Genomic DNA, 13,028 nt, shown 5'->3' on the forward strand with positions numbered 1-13,028 from the left:
ATAACATTTTTGCCACCAAATTACCTAAATATTTTTACTATGTGCGTCACACATCCCATATGTATAATTATAATATACGTAATTACAAAACAAATCAGAAGGAAAGAAAAAGAGACAAAATTAATCAGACAAATAAGGTGGCTTTTAAAAAGCAAACTCTGAATGCAGATTTCTCACTAATTAGCTACCACCTACCCTTGAAAAAAACTATTTCATGAAAATTATTTTCCCAGAAAACTCAGGACCCAATCCTGTAAACATTTAAATGCATGAGTAATATTTTGCATGTGAGTAGACTACTCACATGCAGTTCACAAGATCAGAAATTAGAATATTGGTGTTGCACCATGTGGGAGGAGATATTATTGTGACTATATGTGCTATGGTATCTGGCATCTATGCTATAATTCTTAGATCAGGGATGTAAAAAATCTGGCCCATGGACCGGATCCAGTCCATGATGCCCTATCAACCAGCCCCCAGTGTTGCCTGTGAACCTCAAATGGACCCACAAGCAGCATGCAGGCTGCACCGGATAGCTTCATGTACCACATGCAGAGCCCACTCTTGGACCATGATGCTCACTTCAATATACATCTACTCCATGCTGGATCCAGTGCATGTCCCAGAGTGACCAGAGCATCTGCCATGTGCAGTGTGGCCCTAAGTGGCTGGAGTTGGCACCTTGTGCCAGACCAGTCACTCCAGGATATGTGCCAAACATGGCACCCGCTCTGGGACATGCGCTGGATCTAGCATAGAGCAGCCTTGAGCTGGAGTGAGTTCCACCTGCAGTGCAGCTCTGGAGTGGCCAGAGCAGGCTGCATGCAATGTGGTTCTGGAACAGCTGGTCCAGGACCGTGCCCCACATGCACCTAGTCGAGCTATTTAGGGCCTGTGCTGCATGCACTGCATGTTCTGGTCACTCTGGGATATGTGCTGGATCTGGCATGGAATAGATGCATGCTGGAGAGGGCATCACCTGCAGAATGGTCCTGATCAGCTGATCCAGGACGTATGTTGGATCTGGCATGCACAGCCAGCCTGTGGGCCAGATCCGACACAAGGACTGGCCCTATGCCACTCAACTGGCCCTATTGAGTTTGACACAGCTGTCTTAGACAATCTACTTTCTTGAAATCAACAGACTTGGGAAAAGATAACAGTACTGGGCACAATAAGGAGTATTGTATGAATTGCTTCCAATTTGGTACCTTTAAGAAGTTACTCCAAACTGCAGCACCTTTGGCTTGCCTCTTTTAGTAGTACCATCTCATTCTGGGAAGTCAATTTTTCATATATTTTTATATTTCATAAGTGCATTTCCTTCTGGTTGAGGCTTCTTATAATATATAAAGTCTACAGACCATTCAAAATACATAATATATATGAATTGTAATTTTCCTTTGTATTTCTATTTTGTATTACTATACAGAAAGTGTATAAATAATGTATATTTTTATTTGAAGTCTGTCAGGTTTGTGTATGTGATCTAACTATACTCAACAAAACACTGGACCAATCTTGCTACTGCTGAAATCAATTGCAAAATTGGAAGCAGAATTGATTCTTCTACATTACTACAATAACTGTAATGTATTCAGTAAACCCAACACTTACATGGGTCACTACTGCTAATGGGACTATGTGAAATTACATTAGCTGGAAAGCTGGTTCTACATATTTGTTAAAGGAGCCTATTTTTTTTTAACATATAAAATAGTTCATACTGAAAATATATTTTCATACACTTAAGAATTTTTAATGTTTCTTTTCTATGGATTTTTAAGAAAAGCAATAATCAATTAAAACCCACCTGGGTCTTCTCAAACTTCAACAATACTGCTGAAAGCCAACTAATATCTTTTAAACTTATATCCTTTGCTAATAAATAAAGCTTTAGTTACATGGATGGATAACATCTTCTAGGGTCTCTGAACAAGATTTACTTCAGTGCCGGCTTAAGTAGTTTGCTGGTAGTGTCATTTTAATATATCCATTTTTGTAACAATCACACCTTTGAGAAATTGTATTTGCACGTTTAATTTTTGGCCAGGAGCTCTGAAAAATTAGGTCTGACTGAAGCCAGAAATGTGTTACCAATCATAGCCAGATCCATCTGTTTTTCTTCAGCCCTGCCCCCTAAAGATAAGTCTTAATTGTGTTAAAGCTGTATCTCTTGCAGGAGAAGGAATTACTTCACTTAAGTTGACTGATCTTTTGGCATCTGATCCAACTCCCACTGAAGTCAATGTAATCCTTTCAATAATTTCAGTGGGAACTGGACTGAAACTCTGGTGCATATAAGACATAGCAGCAGACACAGCACTTCTGTAAGATCTGATGAGTCAAACCATTGCTTTCTACAAAGTTTTCTGATCCAACAGAGATTTTCTGAGATAGCTGCATTTAGCATGTACAAGAATAACAGGGAATACCAGTTCCTGATTTAAAGACCATTGAAATAAATGGAAAGACTAAAAAAATAGCTTCAGAATGTCAGTGTTTTGGGGTTTTTTTATTCTGGGAGTAAAGTGGAGTGGGAAGAAAGCCAAAAGGTGGAATTAAGTTCTAGTCCAAACACATGCAAGATAGATCCTGTGCTGTACAGATGCTAATTCTTTATGATGACCCTTGCTGATCATAACAGTTCATCTACTCAAGCAAAACTATCCTCCATGGATGAGAAATGGCAACAATGGCAACAATGAAGTTGTGTAATAGCGGTATACAATGCAGTATTTCATATAATTCCAACGAGCTATTCAGTATCCTTACTACACCTGTTTTCCTTTGTAAAGAATTCTCTCTTTATTAATCAAAATTCTAAGGATAAATTGTCTACCCCATTCGTGTATAATAAAGGGCTTAGTCCATCTGTCTGTCTGTCTGTAACACTCTTTGAGCACTCTGATTGGTTAGTGAAACAACCAATCAAAGTGCGGAGCGCTGCCTCCAAGGAGTAGGGCTAGGTGGGGGCGAAGCCAGCAGCACAGGAGGCAGTGGCGGCATGGGGTGCTAGCAGAGGGAGATGAAGGGGACAGTGGGGCAAGCTTCCCTCCTGCTCCCGGGAGGCGGCGGTGGCACGGGTGGTGGCGTCACTGGAATACTGATGGGGGGAACCCCCAGGTGCTGGCCTTGTGCAGGGGGCACCGGCCAGGCCCTCCAGGGGGTACTTGGGCCCCTGGTGGCAATTCCGGTTTTGCTACTGGTGTTTCTAGGCTCGGTGATTGGCCACCAGGGGACACCACCACCCCTCCCCGCACTCGGCGATCGGCCCCTGGGCACCGGAGACCCATGGCACGTCAGTGGGCGGCGCTCCAACCCCACTCGCCTCTCCCCGCCGTCATTCTTGACAGACAATTGGCTAGTATTATAATAAAATGAAATGACATTTCGTTTAACTACATGGTGCTATGACTGAAAAAGGTAACTACAGGTTGTTTTACCCAGGATTCCTTTATTAAAAGGTTATGAGAATTTTCTTAAATGTGCAAATGAAGATTCTTTTTTGCCAATTGCTAGGTCTTGTACAGAGAAAAAACACCACTCCATTGAACCCTTTAGGTAGGCAAGATCTTAAAGAGTTGTTTTAAGGATCTATTTGATTTGTATATTATGTATTTAGAATAAATACCTCTCTCACACATGTGGATTATTCCCACATAATAAATTTAACTCCCATTACTGTTAGCCCCTGGAATTTCTTGGCAATTCCTGGTGTTCCTGTACAGAAAATTCTGAAGGTTCCACTTACTGAATCTGCAAAGTGCTGAGAGCCACACCAGTTGTGAGACAGAAGTAAAAGGGGGTCCACTGAAGGTATGGAACTGTCTTTGTGCCAGGCATAGCTTCTGTGGAGTTGACCACTGCCTCTATAAAGACCTCAAGACCCCCTGATTTCCAGCAATTCTCAGAGCATGACTCCTCTCTGGAACCTCTGGCTTGGTGGCTCCAAACGGGAGGCAGGAAAAGCAAAGTAGGTGACTATAGACTCAACCCATAACAACTTGAATCAGCTTCCTACCTCTCAGTTTGGTGGGAGAGAATCTAGCAAAAATTTCTGGCACTCTACTCTTCCAAGCCAGCACCTGAATCCCAAGAAGACTCAGCAAGGTTACAGTGGAATGCAAAGTAGGGCTCAGGAGAAGTATTTCCTCCTTTGATTTCTTTCAATCAAAAAGGAGTGCATGGACACATGCACCATTCACTGGGACAACAATGCCTTGTTCAAGACAAACTTCCTAACACTACACTGAAAAAGTTGTTCTGTATGCAAACAGTACATAATTAAAGATGGGGACCTACAGATACTAGGAAGGCTTTTATAGATATTTGATAGTAAATTTAAAAGGAACATTTAAAGGATCCAACAGGGAATACATAGTGCTAACCAAAAAATAAACAAATTGAATTATTTTGGTGAATTAATTAGAATTAGCATAAAAATATATTGACTCTCAATTCAGGCTTCACTTCCTGTGTCAGTATTATCATAAATAAATAGCAGCCTCATTTGCATATAGAGGGGAAAATAGCTTATAATGACAAGAATTCTGAACAGCAGAATAACAAGAAGCTCCTTCCATATGTCTGCTGTTCCCACACTTTCCAGAAATGAATACAAAATTTCAGTAAGCGAACCTGAAGCAGTCAGATTTTGTGTGAAAAATTAATCAGTAGAAACATCATGTGTCATATACCAAAATGTTGGATTCTTTCTAAATGCAAATCAATCAGCATGCGGAAGATTAATTATGGTGCATGTTCTGTAATGCATAACAAAGCAAAAATCTGCTCCATAGCACGAGGCTGGGAAAATCTGTGAGCATGTGCATGACAAATCACAGAACACTTCCTGTGACATGTACAAAACTTGGGGCTCCGACAGGGGACAACCTGAGTGTGCAACAGACCATGAAATTCATTCTGGACTCTGCCAACAAGTTAAGCTATAGATGAAAATTCAGCTGCCCAAATTTTAAGTGATTAAATTCTGGTACATTTAAGCAATACAATTCTACCAACATAGGCATACTGAAGCAAAAGGGATTATTTATAGTCTAAGAATTATATTTGGACTATCTTCGCTGCCTGGAATTATAAATAAAGTCCTACCATGGTATAGCAGGGAACTTGGTATTCCTGCTACTTTAAGGGAAGACAGGTTGCAGGAGAAGCAGTGTGCAGGTGAGGCAGAGGACAATCAAGGGAGCCATATGACCCAAAAGGGGCTGAGTTTGCAGGGAATCAATACAGGGCCTGAGCTGGGCAGATAATCTGACCAGGAAGTCATAGAGAGAAGAGCTTTGGAGCAAAAGGACTGTAGCGAGACTCCTGACTAACACCTGAGCTGGGGCAAGCAAGACCAGTAGTTTAAGGATTTAGACAGTAGATGGAGGTTGCACCTGGCCTGGGAGTGGGGCCAGGGCCTGTGGGATAGGGGCCCAAGTTGAGGAGCAGTGCCACAGGTGTACCCATGAGGGGCAAGAACCAGGGTCAGGGACCCGTAGCTGTGAGGGGTGAGAACAAGCAAGGCCAGGGGGGCTGTAGCCCAGGAGGGGCAGAGTTGGTTAGAGATAATGAGCCCTGAGCCCAGGAGGGGTAGGGAGTACAGGCCTAAACCCAGGAAAGGATGAGATAGTTAGAAGGAACAGAGGCCTAAGTCCAGAAGGAGCTGGGATGGTTAAAGACACCAGAGCTGGAGGCCCCAACAGCAGTGGAGACTGTTCTAGGTTTAGGGTCTTGCATTGATTGGAGTTGACACTGGGGATGAAGGTCCACAGATGAGACTGGCTGAATTGGACAATGGGGCTTAGCACCCAATGATTGATGACATCTGTGAGGCTTGGGTGTGGCTAAAAGGGGAGACGAGAAGGCCACATAATTAACCCTTAAGGCCATGAGCAGTGACACCTATGTTCATGAGTATGAGATCTTGCTTGAGGAACACTGCAGCAGTCTCCTTTTTCCAAAAGCATAATTATAGCAAGGTGTGCAGGTGAGTTGAAGGGGAGATTGCTCAAAATAAAGTAAAGGCGACAAGGGCTGAAAGGATTATAGGGGTGTCACAGCCATCTCTGGGGGTGGGACCCTATTACACATCATTGCTCAGAAATTCAGCTTTCCAAAGCAGGTTGCTTACTCTGGGTGAACAGTAAAGATGTCATCTCACTATTCACAGAAAGTATCTTATCTATTTTTGGCCAAAAGTTTGTTTTCCTTTTTCCATTGTGGTATCAGTGTGCTGGATGGCTCTCATCCTTGGAGGTGGCTGAGTATGTAACGTGCATGCATGCTACAGTCAAAACTCTATCTAGTCTGTTGCTGTTTTAAGTAAAGACTGAAAAATTTGACTCAGAGTTTGAAAAATGCTTTGAGATCTTTCTAGCTTAGATGCATGTAAAATTAATTAAAAGCTTTGGTTGTGTAATTGGTGCTATACTTACGACATGCTGATCAATGCAGCAGTGCATTAATCAGCACTGTTGCAAATTATGAAAGGTCTTATTGAGATTATTAAACCTTAGGACTCTATCTTCAGGAGTTTGGAAGAGTCTTATGGTACCTTATTGTGGTTACTTCAAATTATCAGGATAAGGAAAAAAAAATATGTTCACTGCTTCTCAAATCTGGCCTTTCAAGCATAAGGACCCAAAGCCTGTCTACATGGGAAAATATTTTTCCATTTAGCTGAGAATTTTCCAATATAACTAAATCGGCATATCTGCCTAAGTGGACACTTTTTATTCCAGTTTAAAAATAAGTTTTGCCATTTTGCTTATGTCATTTGGGAAAGGCTTGAAGCCAAACCATAACTATACATGCATTGGGATAAGCATTTTTGCACTGGGGTTATACAGTTTCCTGCATAACTTTCTTACTATAACTGGTAAAGCTGCTCTCTGTGGGACCTGAGATTGTACCTAGCTCCTGAGAAGTGGCTGAAAGCAGGATGGGAAACAGCTTCTTGAGCCACTCCAACCCTCAACAACCCCACCCTTAACCGTAGGGCAGGGGTGTGAGACTTACCTGGGCCTGCAGGATGGTGCATGGCTGGCCTCGTTGCCTGGATTGAGTCCATGAACACTGTGTGCCCCTGGAGGCTGGCGGGGACATGGCGAACTCCTGCAGGCAGCGACAGCACTGTCAGTGCTGGGAGCGTGGCGGCAGCAAGCAGGGAGCTCCCACAGGCTGACAGTGGTGGGGGTAGTAAGTGCCGACCAGTAGTCGGCAACCACCTGCAGATGCTGCTGGCAGTGACGGCAGCGGCCATCGTGGGCTGCCTGCAGACACTGTCAGCGGTGTCAGCAGTAAGGGGGATGGGGTGGTGAGTGATGACTGCACGCAGCTGCCGCCAGCAGTGTCATCTTTTCGTAGGGGGTGACTGCCATGCTCAGGGGGTGCACATGCACCCATGTGCATCTCCTACATGTTGCCAATGATTGAGCCCACGGACTTCTGCCCCTCCCATCCCCCTTCCACTGCATGTTGCATAAAGTGTAGCCTCATCCAGGATTTCACCACACACAGCACCCATTCAGGGCGTGTCTGGGACATGTGCTGCATGCAGCACACACTCTGGCTGGTGTTGGATCCATACTGCATGCTGTGCCTGCCCCAGAAGGGCCAGGGAGCAGGGGAAAGGGGAATGCTATGTTCAGTTCACATCCCAAACCAGCCAGAGTAGACACCATGTACAGCAAGCATTCCAGACTGGATGGGGCAGGCACCATGTGCAGTGTGGGTACTGGGCCAGACAAAGCGGGTGCTGTGTGCAGTATATGTCCTGAGCCCTGAGTGCGGGGCTGGTCCAGTGTGCACAGCATGTGAGGTCAACTCCATGCCCAGGAGTAGCTCCAGGGGCCAGATGATGGGGCTCTGCAGGCCAGATCCAGGTCACAGGCTGTAAGTTTGACATCCTGGCTGAAGAATATGCCTTACATATGCCTTACTTGTTTGTACCATGCATAGCAGAGTGTGATCCCATAACTGGTAGGCATGTGGGTACTATCTTAGTAAATATTGATGCTAATAAATAATATTTTTCTTGCACATCTAGTCTGCACAGCTAGTCCATACCCATATTAACTCTTCCACCTCACTTACGTAGCATCTTTATCTCAGGCTAGCAGCAATGGCTTACAGCCTATGATCCACTTTTCACTGGGGCTGATCAGTGATAACCTACTAGGAAGGATGCAGGGTAAATCATTTGAGTGCTGATAGTCTTTCAGTAAATCCTGCTGTAGCTCAGCTTATTGTAGCACATCAAAACCATGGCATGTGAATCTTGTACACTGGGAACAACGTATGCATGCAGCAGATTGCAGCAGAAGTGTGGTAGACCCAGTAACCTGGGTATGGTTGCACAGTGTGCTGCACCTAGAGTAATCCTGCAACCACCTGCAGATGCTGCTGGCAGTGGCAGCAGCAGCCATCGTGGACTGCCTGCAGACACTGTCAGTGGTGTCAGCAGTGAGGGGGATAGGGTGGTGAGTGACGACCGCCCGCAGCTGCTGCTGGCAGTGTAATCGGCACTGCAGTGAAGACACACTCAGACATGCTCTGACCAAAGTAATTCACAACCTAGATTGATATAGGTAGCAGTGTCGAAACGTAAGTATCATACATACCTGTTGCAAACAAAATGGATAGACTGAGGCCTATCTTTCCTAATTTTCCTTGCTTATGCATTTTCCTGGCTTCTCAGTTACTCTTCAGCAAATACACCTCCCCACTCCTTAGAAGGGTCGATGCCTCATACTTTAGGAAATACTTTGACCTGCAAGAGATCTCAAAAAACTTTATTTTTGGCAGCGGAGAAGTTGGAGTAGCTTGTTACTACTTAAATTTGGGTCAGAAGTGACAATGTATCAGTAGCAGTCTGCAAGATGATTCACGAGGCACGAGGCTGAAGGATAACAAATTATTGTTTCTGCTTATCTCTGCTAATTTTGAATTTGCTACTGTTCACCAAAAACTGTGCTCATCTAGTTCCAAGCAGAAAATGTCTCATCCAATGTATTGTATCTTTTGTAATATTCCCAGCAATTCAACCATTATTGTTCATCTTTGTTCACATGATACGTTTCTATGCTTTGGCCAATTGTAGATACTTTTGGTGCTTATTTTAACAGCTATGGACATGTCAGGAATTAAAACTAGTTTTAAATTGCCAGCAAATATACTTTCTACAATACATTTATAAAAAGACAGGTCTCATGCCTGACCTAAAGGAGTTAATATTTGTAATTTACATTGTAAACCTTTGGGGACCAGCAACATTAGCACTCTTATGTATATGTAAAGCACCAAGTTAATTTACATTGCCATCCTGATCATGGATTATCATAACATATATGCAGTGACATCATCTGTAGGCACACATTGATTTTAATGTAGCGCCTTATTAGCTACTTGTACAGCCTGTCTTATTTTTATGTGTAATCAAGATAATTGTACATGGTTCTCTACATACTTTGTGGTCCCCATTCTTAAAAAAAACTCACAACCTCCTTCTATTAGTTCTGTTTCTTACATGCACTTGGTGTTAATACAGTAGTTAAAACACTTATCACAGGTACCAAGTTTCTACAGCTCCTATTGATTTCAACAGGATTCAAGATGGCTCAGTATTTCTAATAATCAGGCCAAATGGTTTCTGACATGGTAACTACATTTCAAATGTAGCTAAGCAGTTCTAACTACATATGTGAGTAAAAAAAATGCCCTGGTTTAAGAAAATGTCTTTCCTTTCTCACCAAAGGAATAATTCCAAAAGAACTAGCTGTAGAAACTCTAGCGATTTTTAGAGATGGAAGTGAGGGGAAAACTGGCATATATTTGAACCTATATTGTAGGAAGCTTTAGAAAAAAAAATATCCATGGCAGATGTACATAAGTGCAAGTGTGCCTGATAGAAAAACAGAAGAGATCATCTCAAAAATCCAATCTGCTGCAATGCCTCCCATTAACAATCCTACTAAATCATGTCACTCTGTAGATTTTCACCTGCTTTTCTTCATTTGATTTTATTTAATTTGATTTTTCTTCAATCTTTTCCCAGGGTAGTGCTTTGTTAATTAACAGCCTCCACAAGGTGGCAGGCAGAATGACACACGCACATTCTGGCTCCTAAATTCTGAAGCCATAAGTCTCATGCTTTCCATATTCCCCAGTGTGCCAGACTACAAACTCAGTAGCTAAACTGACTCTTATTCTTATGATAGATATGTCATGTTTATAAGCTATAAAATTGATTCACTCTGTGGAACAAATATTTTCATTAGTTTCTCACAAAATCTAATTGTAGCCATGACTGTCTAGGAAATTTATGGTACAAAAGGGGTTTTGGGGGGTTTTTTTGGTTGGTTTTTTTTTTTTTTTTTTTGCAGTTAGGCAAGATTTCAGACATGAACTGCCCTTCCTCAGCTCTCAAGAAAGAAAACATACTGAATTATTTCTGCTGTACATATTACTATTAGAAATTACTACACAATTACTTTAAGTTGTAGGACACAGTAAAAACACTGACCTTGTGCAAAAATATAGCAAAATGCTAAAAAGCGACCTTCAAAGAGATCACCTTCTTATCAGCTCTAAAATTACATTTTTCTTCTTTGTGGCGTTACTTTATAAATATCAGGGACCTCAAGTCTGGCACTTCCTCATCTTCTGGAAAACATTATAACAGAGGACAATGAGCCTTCATGCCTTTTCTTTGAAATTGCACAAAGGTTTACCAAAGACAGATGTACCAAAGATTTCCTTTCTTTGATGTGTTATGAAAACCAAATTTGGAAAGATTTAAATAATCACTTAAATTTCATATCTTTCTATTGTAAGATCAGTGCTCCACCAGTTTTCCAGTCATTCACAGACTTCTTTTTTTGTAAAAGAACTGAAATCCTAAGGTAAAAAAAAAAAGAGAAAAATAAGTATATTATATTAGAAAACAAAGAGCAGTCTTTTCCAAACTACTTCACATACCATTAAAAACCCAACCAGGGTCACATCTTTTTCCCCCTATGGGTCATGTGTAGGGTACCTAAAGATCTTTGTATTTTCCTGGAAGCAAAAGTCTGTTTTCCAATAGCCATGGACATACTGGCTATTAGAAATTCCACACAGAATTATTTTCAGGTTTTGTAGATTAATAACATGGCATTTTAGATAAAACTGAATGTAGTTACTTTGCTCAATACAGGGTGGTAGACATAGGCTAGAACTGCAGTTTTCTGACGTGAATCTCTCGTAGCATTTGAGACCCAATGTTTAATGTTTGATTTTCCAATAGATATTAAAAATGTAAATTAAAGGCATTTATTTCTCTTCCCACGTCTGAGGTATTGATCTGTGGTTTTAGAGATATTTAAGAAAACCTTCTGTGTTACATCAGTCCAAACATCAGCTATTGGTTCCTCAAAATGGGGGTCACTGCTTGGCAATTTCTGGGGCATTATGAAATATGCGTACACATTTTTTTCCCCAAATATATTCATTGGCTTAAGCAGTGTCGGCTACTAAAGCTTTAATTTTTCTTTTGTTTTGTTACGTGAAAGCTGTAAGGATTTGACTGTGTTCACTTGTGAAACTCAAAACGTTTCCATTCACGTTCCTGTTGTGCTGAAATGCATGCAGGATGAGCCTCTTGCTGGCAAGAGGGCAGATTAAATAGAAGGCAAGGTACATTTGCACCTTAGACCAGTGATTCTCAACCAGGGTGTCCTGGCACCCTAGGGTGCCTTGAGATCCTTTCTGTGGGGCCACACAATATTAGGACTGTGAGGTGTGCAAACATGATTCAAGTGATAAGCCCAGAGATCACAGAGAGGAATCCGCAATGTCAAAAACATTCTTCCCTGTTGTCATTGGTGACGTGTAGGGCTGCATGCGAGCGCACGTGCACCCCCTGAGATTGGCGGTGCACCCCAAGAGAAGCGCTGTTGACGCTGCTGTCAGCGCCTGTGAGCGGTCGCTGCTTGCCACCCCCATCCCCTCCCTCACTGCTGACACTGCCAGCAGGGTCTGCAGGCGATCACCGATGGTTGCTGGCTACTGGTGACACTGCCAGCAGCATCTCCGGGTAGCTGCCACTCAGTGCTCACCACCCCTCCTCTCGCTGCTGACACTGCGGTTGCCACTTGCAGGAGCTCCCCGCTCCCTGCCACCACGCCCCTGCCACCGGCACCACTGCCAGCAGATGGTTACCTTTCCCCCCTTAGCTTCTGGGGGCACACGTCATTCATGCCTGTTGTGGTCTTACCGAGCTTACTGTTTGCAACAGAATTGCTCCAGGATTTTTCTATAGTCCAAAAAAAAAAAAAAGCGGAAATTAAGAGCTGGCATTTTCCAAGTCTACTCAGGGGTGCCTGGAGCTGGCAGAGGGGTGCCTGGGGTCTAAAGAAAGTTGACTATTATAGACTAACAAAAGTAGATCAATAGAGGACACAAGTTTTTGTGAGCTGAACCTCACCTCATGAAAGCTTGTACTACATATGCATATACATACATATATGTGTGTGTATGTGTGTATGTATACACGTGTGTTTGTGTGCGCATGTATACACAGGCAACCCCCACTTAGCGTTCTTAATTGGTCCCCAAAAAATCAAGTGGTAAGTGGAACAGTGTTAAGGAAAACCAAGAAAAGATTTTGACAAACCAAGATGGTGACCGCGAGCCCTATCCTGGAACTTGCCCAGCACTAAGCGGAATCGGTGTCAGTGTTAACGAGCATTATAGTGAAATAGCACTAAGCAGAACAGCATTGAGCAAGCATTGCCTGTATACATATAATGTGCGCATGTGTGTATATGGAGGTCTGTGTGTGCGTGTATGTACTCTGGTTAATCTGTACGGTAGGGGGTGTGTATGTACATATATATATATATATATGTGTGTGTGTGTGTATACATATATATATATATATATATATATATATATATATAATATCGTGAACGATGTGTGCTCCCAGAGGTTGGCGGGAAAGTGCAACCGCGCCGTAGTCAGCAGTGGCAGCGCCA

This window comes from Alligator sinensis, unplaced genomic scaffold (genome assembly GCF_000455745.1).
Source record: "Alligator sinensis unplaced genomic scaffold, ASM45574v1 scaffold165_2, whole genome shotgun sequence".
NCBI lineage: Eukaryota > Metazoa > Chordata > Crocodylia > Alligatoridae > Alligator > Alligator sinensis.